This window comes from Phoxinus phoxinus (genome assembly GCF_949152265.1).
Source record: "Phoxinus phoxinus genome assembly, chromosome: 23".
NCBI classification, from domain to species: domain Eukaryota; kingdom Metazoa; phylum Chordata; class Actinopteri; order Cypriniformes; family Leuciscidae; genus Phoxinus; species Phoxinus phoxinus.
Window position 1 is genome coordinate 23,224,651 of NC_136898.1, and position 17,870 is coordinate 23,242,520.

The window sequence follows — 17,870 nt, forward strand, 5'->3', positions numbered from 1 at the left end:
TGATGATAACTTTTTAAATGTTGACTAGTGTGTTGTTATATGATTCTTGGGAGGATTATGTCATACATTTCACCTTTGTCCTGACTTATTCCTTACTTACTATACTGAGAACACTAACCGCCATCTATCTATCTCACTTTTAATCTATACATTTGGTAGGTTTTAAAAGATGAAAATGATTTAAATTGACTTCATGCACCCAAAAAAATTTAAATAAATAACTTGACGCCAACTGGTCAAAAGTGTCTACACTGGCTATATTTTGTAGAACATTTACTCTAGGGATGTCAAGGTACCAAACATGTAGTAGTCAGTACCAATACCACCAAAAGTAGGCTTCACGATACTCGATACCACGGTAAAAAAAAAAAAAAATCTTACATTAACTTTAAAAACACAATGCATTTGTGTTTTTATGAGGTGATTTTTTGCAATAGTCAGTAATAAAACAATAATGAATAAAACATAGCAGTAGCCTAGCATAAATGAATAAAATACAATAGAATCAAGATACAAATGTTGTATTTTTTTCAGGTAGGTCTCTAGTATTCAAGTAAAAATAGAGAAATGCATTTGATATAAAAAATGCCTTGTCATAACTGTATAAATTAAATAGATTAAACCTCATTAAATCTTTTATTTTATTGTTTGATTATCATTTAGCCTACAGACAAAAGTCTATAGAGGGTTTTCACGACACTTCATCAATCCGGAAGTCGGCCATTTTGGAGGCACTGAACAATGCCACTGAACTGAACGCACTCGCACATTTTGCTGATTATTGCTGCTGAAAAATGGTCGAGTTTTGGTCTGTACGAATCGCTCGCACCGGGAAAAAACATTTAGAGTTCTACAGACTGTCAAAAGTTAAAGAGAAGAGTGCAAAAAACTGAGGAAAGAAGGCGTTTGTGGTTGAGAGAGGCACAGCATCTGCCACATGTGTAAGTGAAGCGTTGACTATGGCTAAAATATTGATGTAGTTAATATGGCTACATTCACACTGTCAGTCCAAACCCGTTATCTTTGATCCGATTGGAATCTGCTCTAAAATGATGTCCACACTGTGTATCGCAACTTTTCAGATGCGATGTGTGTGTCAGCTCTTTGGCAATATGGCAATGACGTTAGGTTGATGGAGGGGTTTGCATTTGCAATAGAGATGTTGTCTCATGTAAATTTTACAGCATGGACATGTGTAGCCGCCGCGCTGGGCTACTGCGTCTGAGCCTGCGGCAGAACTGTAGGAGGCTGGTATACAGCTTTTGTTACGCGCTCTTGTCTGCGGCGGATTTAAAAATAATAATTTTCACTTTGGCACTTTGCAACAACACAGCATTGTTTCGGCAGCGACTTTCAGCTTGCTTCCTATAACAACATCTGACGTTTACATCTTACGTGGCGCGAGAAAGTCACATACCACGCGATATCCGGTCAGAGCGTTCAGACTGAAGCTGATGTCCTACATATGGATGTAACTTGAAACGGATTTTGTGAGCTTTTTTGGACTGACAATCTGAACGTAGCCTATGTCGGGATTATAAATAGAAGGAAGAATTGCAGTAAGAGCTAGAGAAGCTAACGTTAGCTTGTTCGGATCTTTACCACATTTTAACTTTAGTTTGTCAATTTCACACTCTTTCCTGCTTACTTAAGTCCTTCTCTATATGATTTCGCAGCTTCCACGTGTTTTTCCGTGGTTTATTAGTGTAACAATGCAGGGCTCTCAAGTTTATATGTTACATAAACCAGAGTTGTTGTTGAGATAAGGCATAATGCAGATTGATGAATACACCATTCCTCCAGGCGATTATGGATATTTTAAACTAGATTTATAGGCTCTTTGGCTGAACACACTACGTAGTGCATAATTTCAAGTCAGATGAACATTTTAATAGTTATTCACTGATAATCCACGAGAGAAGTCTGATTTACAGTATGGATCACTATTTTGGTTTGTATTTTTACACTTTTTTTTTTTGCATCAACACACATTGACAACTTCCACAAAAACGTGATGCAAAATTATAAAAGATCGCTGATGAAAGACCAAAAGTGAAAAGCAGAAGGAAACGCAAATTCACAGTCCTAATTTAAAGTGTTCATTCACGCGACCGGCGAGGAGCCAACATGTCTACTAAACTGCAGCACAGGTTTTGTTTTAAGCACCTCTCAAAAGAAGAAAAACTAAAATATCTGAATATAATGCAAATGTTGGGCACTTGTGATCCATAAACAGAACCTGCTGCAGTATTTCAATCTAATCTAAAATGCCAACCCTTACGAAATAAAAGTCTACTTAAAGTTATAATATATTTGAGTATACTTTATGTAATAAGTACTTATATCAATGTACTAGTAATGAACTTTTAAGTGTTCGGTTTTAATACTGCTTGGAAATAAATTGGAAAAATAAAGTGTAACAGAAGTAAACTAAGGGCACAACTAGTAGGCCTAGTTCATAACTACGATTTTTATATATTCACTGTAAAAAAATAATAATACACCAAGTCAAAAGTTTCTAGTGACTGATAACATCAACATTTTTCAATTATTTCTTATATTCTTATTAATTATATATAATTAATTATTAATTATATATTTCTTATAGTCATATTATTTCTCATTGAGCCAATGTTAACAGACTATTGCAACAATTAATTCAATTTATTTTATAGAATTTCACTTGGGCCAATTTAAAAATTTAGATGTGACCAGTCACTAGAATATTTTGACTTGGAGAGGTTCATTTTTTTCACAGTGTTGTTTTTGCACTTTAAGTAGGCTATACTACTATGTTCCTATGTAGACTTCGTTTTTCTACCTATAACTTTTTCCTTTTCACATCCTTTTTTAACAAAACTTGAATATGGGCATGTTTAATAAAAAAAAAGCAACATTTTCATATTTTTGTCAAAGATACATCCAGATGGGATTCAGAACGATGATCAAAACACAGACGGAGTAGATCGAGTCCATCAACACCCCCAAACCTTCCCTTATTTTTGGTTCACTTTTTAGCAGTTTGTGTAGTTTGTTTATTTTATAATATTCAGTGTTTATGTTTTTTATTATCAAGTCCTTTCCTCTTCTTGGATTCGACAGTTCATTCTGTAACGTTTGACATTTTTTATTTATATTTTAAGCGGTTTAATATTTGATGATTGCATTATTTGACATTTGTTAAAGCAACCACTTGTTTCTGCATCTTCTTCACCCGTGTTTTGATCCAGAGATTCAGCATTCTTTCAGAAGATTTGTAATAGCGCCCCCTACTGTATAACAGTGAAAACATGGATCGTTGAAAAATTCAATGGCAGGGAAAGAGTAATTTGAAGTAAAATCATTTATAGTGGACTATCCTACTTAAAAAACTTTAGTTAATTAGGAACAATGTCTGTTTTCTTTATAAAACTATATTTTCAAACAACGTTTTGGCGACAATATTTTTTCCTGCATGTCATGCTGCATGTCATGGTACGTTTAAATAAAATAATTGCAGTTATTTGTATGGTGAAGTGTGATCATTGAAAATGAACAGTAAAAACTGCGATAAAGTGAGATTAAAGGCATAAAGTATATTTGCATTATATTTATGAGGACACATACTGTAGTATATCTCACACAAGGCAAAAGTGTCAATGTTTGAGGCATATTTTATGCAAACAACTCCTTAACTACTTCATGTGTGCAGTTCAAGGGTCCATGAACTGAACGTTTTATCTAGAGTAATTTCCAGATATGTGTTCAAATGTAAAATGCATTTGAGTCGAGCCATTAAATGCATCTGTATGAACAAACTTCAAATCTTGGGATAAATGTTGTCACGTTGCATAAACTTAGAACATGTATTTTGCCTTTGCTCCAAATTGTAGTCCAACATGCTTCCATGAGCGCCCTTCACATGAAGATGGATACATTCTAACAGTGTAATCAGTTGTTTGATTGAAACTGAGGTTAAATTTCTTCTAGAGTTTGCACAACAGCATACCAAGAAGCAACATCTGACTTACAGCTGGGTTTAACAAGCTTTTCTTCTTTTTATGAACTGTTCTACTTCAAGCCAATAGCACCAATGTTTCTTCCTGCAGTAAACATGGTTAGTTTGTATGTTCAGTGCATTCATAACATGAAAATGTTATGAATGCTTACACTTGGCCTGAACTGCCAAGTGTAAGATATAAACATTTTATTGTGAAACAAGCAATTAACCTGTTAAATCACTGTAAAAAAACAAATAATCAATCAATATTTTTCTGGAAAAATACCTGTGATGATCCCAGCCTGTGTTCCCTGGTCTTGTGTGGACTTTTATGTTATTTCCTGTTCTGCGCCATGTTTTGTAGTCCTTTGTAGTTTTACTTGTTAATTAGTTATTTCGGTGTTCCCAGGTGTATTGTTTGCCAATTATCCCTTGTCTATTTAAACCCCAGTGTTTCTTGTGTTACTTGTCAATGCCAACCGCTGTTACAAACGAAGAAGAAGAAGAAGAAGAAGAAGAAGAAGAAGAAGAAGAAGAAGAAGAAGAAGAAGAAGAAGAAGAAGAAGAAGAAGAAGAAGAAGAAGAAGAAGAAACTCTTTCAAATTAGTATTATTTTCTCTGGGGAGTTTAGAGTTTTTTTTCTACACACAGTGTTTTTAAAGGTGACTACACAATTACAAATATGTCTGTAATTGTACAAATACTGTTAAATAAATAAATAATGCAATCAAATGCCAAACTTAAATTTAACATTCATGTTGCACTGCATGGTGCACCATCATTATGAATAGTTTAAGAACTGTACTCATCCTATATTAATAAAAATAATACAAATAATTCAATCAGTAAGCAAAGTCTGTATTTGTAGATTTCTCATAAAACAAATCTCTTTTAAATAGTGATTGTTTGTAGTGTCTGAAAAAAGACAACATTATTATATTAGCACAGCAGCACGACCATGACATTGAAATCATCGCCAGGTTTTCCTCATTCTTCCAGGCACGTCATAACTCAACTTGCTTCTTGCTCCATATTTTTGGGGGGGAGTAGGGACATTTCTAAACATGTATTTCTAAACATGTAGGCCAGGCGAGTTGACAGGAGACCCGGTTTTTCTTGTTCCTGCCATAACAGGCCGGCCAAACAGTTAGAACAAGAGTTCAGGACACGAGGGTGAGAGAGTGAGAGGAAACAGGAGGTCATATAGTGGAGGGGTTGGCGACCTTCCGGACTGCTGTCAGAGACAGATTAAATAAACTGGAGATAGAGGCAATGAGCTTTGGTGTCTTAGTAGTTTCCTAGCAAATGACAGAGGACCTTTACTGAAGGCATATTTGATTGAAAACCCTTTTATTGACATCTGTAGTAAACACACTTTAGCTATGAACTGGGTCAAACAAGACTAATATGTAGTGAGTTTGTCAAGCTACAAGAAGTGACGCTTACATCTTGCTAGCAAAACACAACAGGTCACCGTCAAGACATACTGTCCATAAAACACTCAGTCTCTGCAGAATAGATCTAGAAGCAGTCAGTAAGTGCAGTTGCATGCAATTTGTTAGTTCCCACCCTGTTCCTGTAGGCACCCAAATCTACCCATTTCCGAGCTCTTCCTAAACAAACACACCCAAAACAACTCATCAGCTCATTCGTTGGGACTCCAAGACCAAACATGGATGGGTCAGATGAGGGAGACATCCAAATTGTGTACTGGTGGGAACACTGTCCAAGAAGACTCTACTACGGATTTCTACCCAATAGTCTATGCTTCATAAAAATTGGGCATTTGGTGAGGACCTAAAAAGCTCAGCAGAACTGGCTAATTTTCATGGACAAGATTGATTGCCATTGATTTCTATAAGCGGCGTCTGTCCGCATCACCAGCTAAGTCTCCGGAGGCTGTTTAAAATCCTGGCACGCCACAGAGCGCCACTGTCATAGTTATGTTCAGTTTCACTGTATTGCTTAGATTCTTAGTCTTCGTTTTCTTTGTCACCATATGTCTGACTTTTAGTCATTAATCTGTTCATGAATTCTTATTAGTCTACACTGGTTCCCTGTTGATGATCTTCCCTCTGTGTATTTAAGCCTTCACTTCTTCTCTGTACTTCATCTTGTGTTAATGTTATGTTGGTTCTTGTGTTATGCTATTGCTCTTTATTTATTAAAGTTTGTTCATTCAGCATCACACATATTTATTGGATTATCAATACACTGCATCCATTGACAGAACAGAAGACCATTAAATACGATTTTTTCACAGCAACTGTTCATATTCAGGGACTTTCTTAATCTGATGTGCCTCACCCACTACCCTGACAACTCGTTATGCTTTTTCCTTTTAAAGCCACACCGCGGAACTTTTGCGGAACTTTCACGTCTAGCGCCCCTAGAGGCCACAAGTGCCGCAGCACTGTCGCAAAAGTCTAGAAAACATCCACTTAATAAATGGACGGCCGTAAAGCGATACGTTCTCCAGGTCACATGACCTGGCCAACGACGGTCCGTCTTCTCCAAACTTACATAGGTGGTATTTCAAGAGGGCAGGCCTGCTTGGAGCATTAATAGTGTCAAACGCTGTATATTGGCCTGAGGAATCATTTAAAATAACTCGTATGCGTCAACTCTTTAGGTCACAAAGTCCACGGTGTGGCTTTAACACCAGCCTCAAAGAATGGCAGATGGCACGCCTGCCTGTGGATGGTCCTCGAGGGAGCTTCTCCGAGTATGTGGGTGCTGGTTCACAATGACTCACCTTTTACCATCTGCCTTGCCGATGAGGACATCACCAGCCCCACTTCAGACTGAGAGCCCAGCCAGCCGTCAGCCATGCCCGCCGCGGAACAGCCAGAGTCCACTGCTGACTCGATCGGAGCCCGAGCCCACCACAAAGATCGAGTCAAAGTGGTCGCCAGAGCTTCGTACCGGAGCCCTAGCCTAATGTGAAGTCTGTCCTGGTGTGTAAGCCGGCAACAGTATCCATCATCGAGGGCATATTGTTGGAGTTCATCAAAATGGATTGGATCCCTTCCCATACTCCTGTTGCAGAGGCACATAAACTGAGCTTGGTAGCTGAGGAATTGTTGTATGATGAGCTGGATGAGGAGGTTTCTTCTATGCTACAATCAACGGTGGTCCCATCCAGTTTCAAGACAACTAAATCATCGCTGGTTAAGTCTATCAATAAGTCGTTGCTGGTTAACCCTAGCACTAAGTCGTCGCTAGTTAAGCCTAGCACCAAGTCATCGCTGGTTAAGCTTAGCACAAAAGTCATCGCTGGTTAAACCCAGCACTAAGTCTCCACTGTAGATGATCCCTCCCATCCAGAGGTGTAGTGGTAAAAAAAGAGTAAACTATAAATTCTGGTGGACCACGACGTGGTCACCCGGTAAGGTGGGCCACTGCCTACCGGTGTATGTGTATCCTGATGACATAGGCTATCATTTGATGGTACTACCAAGGGTATCACTGGGTGTTCCCTCATCATAGGTCACACAATCACTATTCAATTCATACATTAATCTAAGTTCTTGTTAAAGAGACTCAAGAATAGGGCTGGGTATCGTAACAAAATTTTCGATACCGATACCGATACCTTGACTTCGATACCGGTTCCTGAACGATACCTTTTTCGATACCAATTTTATGAAAATCCTAAAATCCTATTTTAACAATATTACATTACCTTTTTTTCAGTTTGTTGACTTTTTTTACACTCATATTTTGAGTCAGTAAAAAAGGACCAATGCTAAAGTTTTCTATGTTTCCTAATCTTTTATCAACATGTATTTTTTACTTCAATGAGCTCATTGTTTCTTTCTTAATGCATTGTTTAACAATGAAACATTAAAAATGAATTGAAATGCATTACACACACAGTCACCTCTAACAGATCACTCTAAATTGTAATTTAGACACATGCATTTTCTGTAAAGCTTCTTTGAAACGATATGTTTTGTGAAAAATGCTATACAAATAAATGTGAATTTAATTAAATACTGGGGCTGCAAACTATACACGCTCAAAAAAAAAAACCTGCATAAAGCTTGCCGCAAAGCAGTAGCGAAAGTAGCCTAATGATTATGGATGTGTCGGGAAAAAATAGCAAGGATATATTTAAACGTTTTATTAATAAACAAGTGTTTACTGATTGTGTTGTCTGCAAAGATGAATATGGCGAATATGCCTCGATCATCATTCCTGCAGTAGGCTAGTGAACACGCACGCGCGCGCCTATGGATTGCAAAAGCAAACTATTTATTTCTAATGGTCGTTTCGTTTAAAAGTAGACATATTTGAACCTATATTTAAGTCTATATGCCTTCTCGTGTCTGTGAGTCAAGTATCCTATACGCTGAGTTTCGGTTCATTTTATGACGCGCTCCAGTTCTTGCAGTCGAAGACGGATAAACTCTCTCAAGTGTTGCCGGTCTTGTCTTGGCATTATCTTTTTGAAAATATTGCATCGCATGCTTCTGGCATCGAGTGTGGTACATAGGTAGGTACACTGTTTATGTTTTCCACATATTTTCTATCTATCTGGGTTGGGACACACACACACACACAAACACACACACACTACAGCCTCATGTGCGACGAGCCACGTCTCTCTGGGCAACCGCGTAAACTAACGTTAGTGTTTTTCCGCCACAGTCAATCATGCTGCATGCTGATTCATTGTTTCAGTGACGTTGACTAGATTAACCCCTTAGGTATCGAAATGCGGTACCGAAAAACAAGACACGTTTCGATACTCGGTAGTACCAAGACAATTCGGTCGGTCCCTAAAAAGTATCGAACTCGATACCCAGCCCTACTCAAGAAGGAATAATATGGTTGAAATCTATAAAGTTTACTAAATGACAAAACAGAGAGAACAAAAATATTTTTAACCCGTAATTGCAAAACGAAAACGGTTGTTGTATTTTTAAAAAGCAAAGATGAACACCACATTTTTTATTTGAACTGTAGGCTACACCAAATGCTGCGCAAAAAAATTAAATATCGACGAATTTTTGGTTATGACTTTTTACCCCTTACTTAAACATTTAAAATATTCACAAATATGGATTTTTTTGTTGTTGATTTTACTATTTTTCTAAGACAAAATTAAAACCTGGAAATATTATTCCTTCAGTGCTGAATGAGAAGAGCCATATGTCTCTGGAACCACAGCCTACAGAAAGGTGATTTATAGGCTAATGATAATAAATGTGTCTGAAAAAATAACGAGGCATTTTAATTGTTTATTAATAAAGTATTGTTTTCTAGATCAGTGTCGGCTAAAAACATATATCCATCTCCGCTGTTAAGCGATGCGTCTTTAGAGAGAAATGCACCTTTCATACGGATTACATATTCAGAAGGTAATAGCTTTCGATTCGAATTTGTTAGTTTTAAAGTGGACATTTCAAGCTATAGCCTGCATAGGCTATATTTTGTTTCAGTTCTCGGCTCGCGCTGTAGTTCACGGAGATCATGAAAGTGCCTGATTGTTTTATTTTATTTTACAAAAGCACAACATTTTCTTGTTATTGTGAGTTTACACAAATAAAAGTAGTTGCGAATAATGTATTATTATTTTCTGTATGACCAGAAATTATAGAAATTATAGAGTATTTTAAGTTGTTTGTTTCCACTGTTGATAGGAAAATGCAAGTGTTCGCGCCCGCGCCTCCGTGCCTCCACGCCTCCGTGCTCCACACTCCCCACAAACCCTTGGATATGCGTCAAAATCTTGATAATCTTAGCCCTGTATTATTATTATTGTCTAACCCGTATTATAACCCGTTTTACGCGCGTAACGCGTCTTTGCATTTACTTAACATTGAAATCACTCGCGCCTGACGCGCTATTCGCGTCCGGTGTGAACGCACCATAAGTCAGGTGACTGTAAGTGCGCAAAAACTCTTTCCATTGCAGTTTTGCGAAATATTCCTTTTTCGAATTGCCTGAAAAACCACCTCATGCGAGCGAAACAACTTTTTTTGCGATAAACGAGAGTTTTTGCGAAATTGACGTTTTCCATTTTGCTTATTTTCAATTAACAATTTCAATTTGTGCTATTTGAATGGAAACGCGGCTACCGACAGTAATTCAGCGCAATATAAAATACTTCGTCTTAGGTTTAACAACCTATGAAACTAATAATGAACAATATGAAACTAAAAGGACATAAGCTTAATTTAAAATGGCTTAGGAACTATAGGCTATTTAGAGGTGGATAAACGCAATTTAGAGGTGGAAAAACGCACTTTGGAGGTGGGTAAACGCTATTTCAGAATTTTGGGACGTGCGCAAACGGCGTTTACGTGCATTTAGCCTCCACTACATCCCTGCTCCCATCCTCCCTCTCCCTCTTCCACTGTCAAAGCCATCCAGTTCATTGGCCTTGCCTCTGCTGTGTCCTTCAGTGGTTCCACTCTGCTGCACAGATCTGCCTAGGGCATCCCAGTCATTAGCTCCCCTTGGCTAAATGGATCCCTCAGCACTGACTCAAGTCTCCAAGCCCCAGACACCACCTTGGCTCAATGCTACTTCAGCTCCATCATAGACCATCATGTCAAGCTCCACCTCTCCTGGCTCATCCACCATGACCTTTATGTCATGGCTTTAGGTCAGTCTCCTGCTCCTCCCATCCCTGCTCTGGTCCCTCCTGTTTCTGCCCTGACTTTACCCACCTTCATCTCATCCCTGGCCGTCGTGTCCTTTTCAACCCTGGCAGAGATTGTACCCCAAGATATTATTCCGACTCGTATTATTAAACTGATTTTTAATGTTATCGGCCCTAGTATTTTGATTCTAATAAATTGCTGTCTGGCTACGGGTTCCATGCCAGCCTATTTCAAGCATGCTATAGTGCAACCTTGAATTATGAAATCAAATATGGATCCTATATATTTATCACATTTTTGAAAAATTTTGAAACTACCTTTTCTCTCTAAGGTTCTAGAGAAGGTAGTTTTTATTCAATTACAAACTTTTTAGAAAAAAAAAAAATTGGTGTTTGAAGTTTTTCAATCATGATTCAGGGAACAACATAGCACAGAATCTGCTTTTTTAAAGGTTCATAATGCTATTCTATTAAGTGCTGACTCGGATCCTCAACAATTTTGATGTTATTAGATCTTAGTGCGGCATTTGATACCGTAGATCATAACATCCTGGTCTCTCGATTAGAACACCACGTTGGAGTCCAAGGAATGACCCTTCAGTGGTTTAAGTCTTATCTAACGAACTGTAGTAATGCAGTTAAACTTGGTGAATGTTTGTCGACTTCAGCTCGACTTACTTGTGGGGTACCTCAAGGGTTCATTCTAGCTCCCCTTTTGTTTTGTTGTACATGCTCCCCTTGGGATCTTTTTTTCAGTAAACATGGCATCTCTTTTTACTGCTATGCCGACGACACGCAGATTGATCTGCCATTCAAAAAGAATAACAAGAATGCTTTAAGTCTGCTTTTGGACTGTCAAATGGCGTAAAAAGCTAGATGGCTTTAAATTATAATAGAGATTATTTTATTTAGACCAATTGAAAATTCTGTTTCTCTCAGTTCTAATCTTGGTCCACTGGCTGTGTACAATAAAGCGTTTGTGAAGAACTTAGGCATATTATTTGACAACGAACTCTAATTTGATAAGCAAATAAATAATGTTGTTATATCCTGCTTTTTTAATCTGAGATTTCTAGCCAAGGTAAAGACCTTTCTTTCTTTTAATGACCTTGAGAAAGTTATTCACGCCTTTATTTTTTAACGACTCACTTATTGTAATACCCTTTTCACAGGAGTTACCCAGACAGCGTTAGCGCGTCTGCAGGTAGTCAAAAATGTGGCCGCTAGGCTAATGACAGGTACACGAAAGCGTGAGCACATTACACCGATTTTGTCTTTACTACAATGGTTGCCGATTCGTTTCAGTATAGAATATAAACTTGTATTGTTGTTTTTTTTAAATCCGTAAATGGTTTGGCACCAACATATCTTGATTCCCTAGTGAAACGTCATACATCTGACAGATACCTGAGGTCTTCCGATCAGTCACTTCTAACGATTCCAAGATCAAGATTACAACTTAGGGGTGACCGTATTCTCGATCGCTGCCCCGAAACTGTGAAATTTGTTACTCGTTCACATCAGATTGGCTCCGACTATTGCGAGTTTTAAATAATTGCTAAAAACTCATTTATTAACTCAGGCTTTTAATTCCTCTGGGCGTTGAGTCATATTTTTCTGTTGTTGTTTTATGGGGGGGGGGGGGGGGGGGTTGTGTTGTCTTTGTACAGCACATTGGGCAACTGTAATTGCAATACATTGTGCTATATAAATACAATAAAGAAAATATGAATATAGATTTAGATTGTGTATGATTTTACAATGTAATTATATTTTAAAAATACCTATAATGTAATTACATCTATAATCACATCTCTCTAATTACATCTATAATTACCCTGTTCACCCTTCCTTTACAACTTAACCATACCTTAATCTTACCCATAAAACCAACCCTTCCCTATCCATACCCATATCCACCTCAATAGCAGCATTTGAAATACAACAGTAACAAAATTTCAACAAACAAGTATTATTATTATTGATGTAAGTGTGCAGTAATTAACACCTAATATAAAGTGTGACCGATTTCCCTTTTCTCTTTCGGTTCACAGTTTTTTTTTTTTGACACAACTTTGTTGAAGTGAAGTTTTGCCTTTTTGGTGATTAGATTCACTGTTTTGGACTGCTGTGATGCAGTGCTTCTCATCTGTCGTGGGACTGTCTTTAAAGCCTGGTGGGGACACCAGAATAGCAGTGTTGCATTGTATGCTGTGGACCAGAATCTGATCCACAACATATGATAACCAACTAAAACAGGACATGTTGGTTCTGTCTGTCAAAACGACCAGATTAGCACACTTTTACATTCCTTGCAGGATGTGAGATCTTCTACATGAGGGTTGTAAGGAACTGCTGTGTGACTCGCCGAGCCTCTTTCTTTACACATGTTTGTTATTGAGTCAGTGAGGTCAGTAATCACATTTTCACTGCGTGTTAGCGATACCTCACCGTGGGTGTGTCCTGGGGGTCATGGCAGGATTGGCGAATCCCTTTGAAGCCAATTGCAACTCCAAATCCCACCATCTTGTCAGTTTACTCACAGATTCAAAGGAATTTCTGAGTTAATGCCTTCCATATAGGCACACATAAACTGGGGTGCTTCAATATTACCGTTCTAACGCTTTCTTCGCTCCGTAGGGGAAAAATCGAAGAGAGAGACGCTTGTTTGAAAAAACATAAAACAGGATCTTCAAAGACATCTGAGGTCTGGTCCGTATTACCCCAAGTATCTACATGGTTTTGATCAACCAGTCAATTCACAAGCTGAGCAAACAGGTGCTATGCAGCCAACTAATAAAATGCATTTTGCCAGTGTTGGTTTTGGGTAAAGCTACTGTTGCTTTTGAGTACTGTTAACAAAGTTATTATATTATTGACATAGTTATTATACATTAATTACATTTGAAGCAATCATACTTTGGGGTTTCACCTATCAGACTATCAAATGGTTGAAAACATCCTTGAATAATGGTACTTTTAACTTGGATCAGTAGGTAAGCATCTAGCAATCCTCTAGCAACCACACAGCAATGCCCTGGCAACCGTCCAGAACATCCTAGTATTGTTTCAGTGAGTTTTACATAGGCAATAAACACCCGCATTTTACTAAGAACAGCCATTACTCTAGTAATACGTAATACCAAAATTCTTAACCTGACAGAAAAAAAACAAGCAATGTGAACTACTGATCACTTAATTCTTGAGTTTGTTGCTTTGCCCTCTACCATCACAAATGGAAAAGGATGGAAAAGCCATTATTTGAAACAAAAAAGCCCTGTTATTTAGAGGAAAACGTGGTGTAGTTGGACATAAGGAACCAATTAACCCCCCTCTCTACCCCCAACCCCCTACTCTACCTCTGTCAGGCCGTCCTGGAGGGAGAGCAGAGGAACTTGTTGGCATTAGACATACCACCAGGCCATGAACATCTGCGTTTTTGTATTACAGCCTAATAACAACAACATATGAGCCTCTTTTGTTTTTTACATTATGATAGAGAAAACCATACTGGTGACATAATGCAAATTGTGTCCATATTGATTAAACTATTAACATTTATAAAGACAATGGACAATGTACTTGTCTATTACGAATATTAATGCTTTTTTTTTGCAGCTTGAATTTTTTTATTTTTATTTTTTGCACTTCGACGTGGTGTTACCAAACTGACATCTCATAGAAAAACGCTAATTAAAAGCCTTAAATGAGCTATATACACAAATTATTTGTATAAATTATGTGTATTCATATATTAGGTATTAATATTTTGAATTAGCTTTTATTTTGATATTTTCAATTTTCATTAAAAAAAAAATATTATGTTTAGGTGTTGTCATTGTTATTCTTTCTTATTCTAATTAGCTATCATTTATTTTTATTTTTATTTAAGTTTTAGTCATTTTCATAATTATTTTATGTCAGGTAGTTGACAAGGCAACATTTCTTATTATTGGTGAAGTATTTAAACTTCAATTAATTATTCAATTAATTATTATTTCAGTTCAAAATAACACAGTTTAGCTAGTTTTTTTTTATTTTCTTCAGAATCATTCATCATCAAAAATGTTTTTTTTTTAAAGACATTCTTGACATATTTGAATGGTTTACCTGCATTGTCAAATGGTGTAACACCCAACAACTTAATGATTATTATGACACATATTTAAAAACACTACTTGAGATTTTCAAAGTCAGCAGAAAAAAAGCAACACATGGTTTACTGATTCAAAAAAATAATTTGATCAAGTAATTACCTGTAGTTTTCAGTTCAGTCTTAGTGCACGAGGATGAATTCTGGATCCTATGTCAGTTTGACAGACACTTTTCTGGATTTCTCAGGAGAGTTCGTTCACACATCCCCATTTCAAACACACATAACTTCCTGTCCATTCACACAATCAAGGTCAGATCAAAGAAACATCAATAAGTCACACTTGGCCAGTTGTGATACACATCATCTCCAAAGTTACAGATACGACTATAAGTTCCATTAAGATGATTCTTCAGTTCAAAACAAATTATTTATTGCTCTATTTAACAGCCTCTATAACACTTAATCTTTGTTATACTCTATTCCTAATGCGAATATTTGAAGAAGAATGTTAAAAGCCTTTGCATGGGAACTGGTGTGTTTTGTATAAAATCATGCTCTTAACCCTTGGACATGTGTTATACAGATGGTTTAACACAAAGCACACTCCTTACAAAGTTTATGAAAGAAAAAAAAAAGAGTAAAAAGAAAAAGGGAGCTAAATGCCCTTTTTGTGGCGTTCAATCCTAACAAGTTAAATTTCCTGACAGGAGGCTATCCAAAACACTTGCTGCGTCATATTTTGCTCTGGTTAAGTCTGTCAATTTCAGGCTGTTCTAACAGCTTGTAGCACTTCATTGCTGTGTGTAGACCCACCCTAGTGTAAATGCATGTGGTTAGCCTCGTGTTTGCCTACATGCTAACGTGCTCACAAGCTAACATCTGGACTCACAAAGCCAGACTTTTGACAGTCGGCCTAAAGTCAGGGACACATTGTGAGTTCTCAAATGATTGATATGGTATCGTGTTTGGTACCAGTAATGTGGAACAAATTTTACCCTGGAAGTCAACCCAGGCTCATTGAAAAAATTGAATATTACATTGGTTCTTGCATGTTTTAGTAAGTTGCGTTAAAGGAACACGCCGACTTTTTGGGACTTTAGCTCATTCACCATACCCCCCAGAGTTAGATAAGTCCATAAATACCACCCTTTTCATCTCCGTGTGTGCCGTAATTCTGTCTGACGCACCCACCGCTAGCCTAGCTTAGCACAAAGACTGGAGGTAAACGGCTCCAGCTAGCATACTGCTCCCAATAAGTGACAAAATAACGCCACCATTTTCCTATTTACGTGTGATTTGTATACTCACAGCGTGTACAAATAAAAAGGTTACATGAGACACAGCCATCTTCTAACCGTATATATACTGGGAACTATATTCTCAGAAGGCGAAGCACTGCTACTTCTGCGGAGTGATTTGCTCGCAGCGCAGTGTTGCACTAATCACTCTGCCTAAGTAGCAGTGCTTCACCATTATACAAATCACAACATGTAAATAGGAAAATGGTGGCGTTAATTTGTCACTTATTGGGAGCAGTATGCTAGCTGGAGCCATTTACTTCCAGTCTTTGTGCTAAGCTAGGCTAGCGGTGGGTGCGTCAGACAGAGTTATGGCATGCACGTAGATGAAATGGGTATGTATGAGCTTATCTAACTCTGGGGATACGGTGAATAAGCTAAAGTCCCAAAAAGTCGGCATGTTCCTTTAAAAGCTTATTAAATTTTCTCCCAAACAGGTTAACGTGAATCTGACAACATTTTATTGCGTTGGTTGTTGTACAGAAGTTCTGAAATGAAATATCCGGTGATTGGCGCTAAAAGGTTACTGCTCTAATATTTGAAAAAAATAACATAGCACCGACACTAAACCTCACTCCTGAAGCAACCATCCAATTTTAGTTTGCTTCAATGAGTCTTCGAGCTCGTTTATACCCGTGTTTCACAAGACTCGTACCCGAGCGCTTCGCATTGCAAATGTAATGCTGTACCAGGTGAGCTATCGAGCTAGTTTGCTATATCATATATAAAGCTGGTTACCTCATGCAAATGTCAAAATGTATGTACATATCATGCACTATGTGTTTTGAGGTCATAAAGGAAACATACAAAATCATAATTTGTGTTTAAAAAAATAAAAAATTATTGGTGTTTTACTGCCTCTAGTGTTCATTTCAGTCTGAAAGTGCAATGATTTGTATACTGTATAGTTACAGTTTTGGAGTTTTGCAGGAATGTAGGTAGAGACACGTTTTCCCAATGAGCCTGTGTTGGATCTCTCAAATGATTGAGATGGTATTGTGTTCCAGTAATGTGCAAAAAATGTTAGCCTGGAAAAATGTTCAAATTATGTCATATCAACATGTGCCAAACTGATTAAGCTAGCTACATAACTGGATGTGATTGTTCTACCCAGAGGCTCGTTGATGCATTAGACCTCCCATTGACCCGCTAACAGGATGTACAGCTGAGGGCCGTCTCTCGGGAAGACGCTGACCATCATACACATGGCTTCCACACGCAAAGTTGACATACAGCTTCTCTGGGCCCTACGGGACACTTACATGCAGTACAACTGCGAAGAAACAGAGCATTACCACAAATCTATTCTATTAGACTAATCTTTACATTGGGACCTTTGTACGGTTTTTGCTGTCTCAGTTGGTTTGGCTGCTTATCAAAGTTGTAGAACAGGTCTATTACTCCTCTTTACTGTAATGAATGCTATTATGTTATAGGGAGGGAGTATAGCTCAGTTATATATTTGATACATAAATAATAGAGACAAGGGGAGCTCGATGGGTTGAACATGTTATTGGTTGTTTGGAGAAGGGCCAGCGATCTCGAATGGGAGGCCCGTTCAGTAAAGGCTCTGACAGTGTGGGTTGGAGGCTTTCATGTCCTGGGTGGGCTGTTTAGCTTGCACTGAAGTGCAAGACAGAGGATGACCGTTTACTTCCACAGTCCATCAGGGAAACGATTGTCTGAAAGAGTTGCAGAAGCGTACACAGCTGGATATCTAGCCTTGTTGTCCAAGACAGAGTCATGCATATCCGTTCAGATGGACGTCTGTGCTGAGTTTGCTCACCAAGATGTGAAAATTCTGTCATCCGTTACTCACCAAACTCAAGTCATTCAACACATGGATGACCTTCTTTCTTCTTTCTTTGAAGAATATCCTAGTTG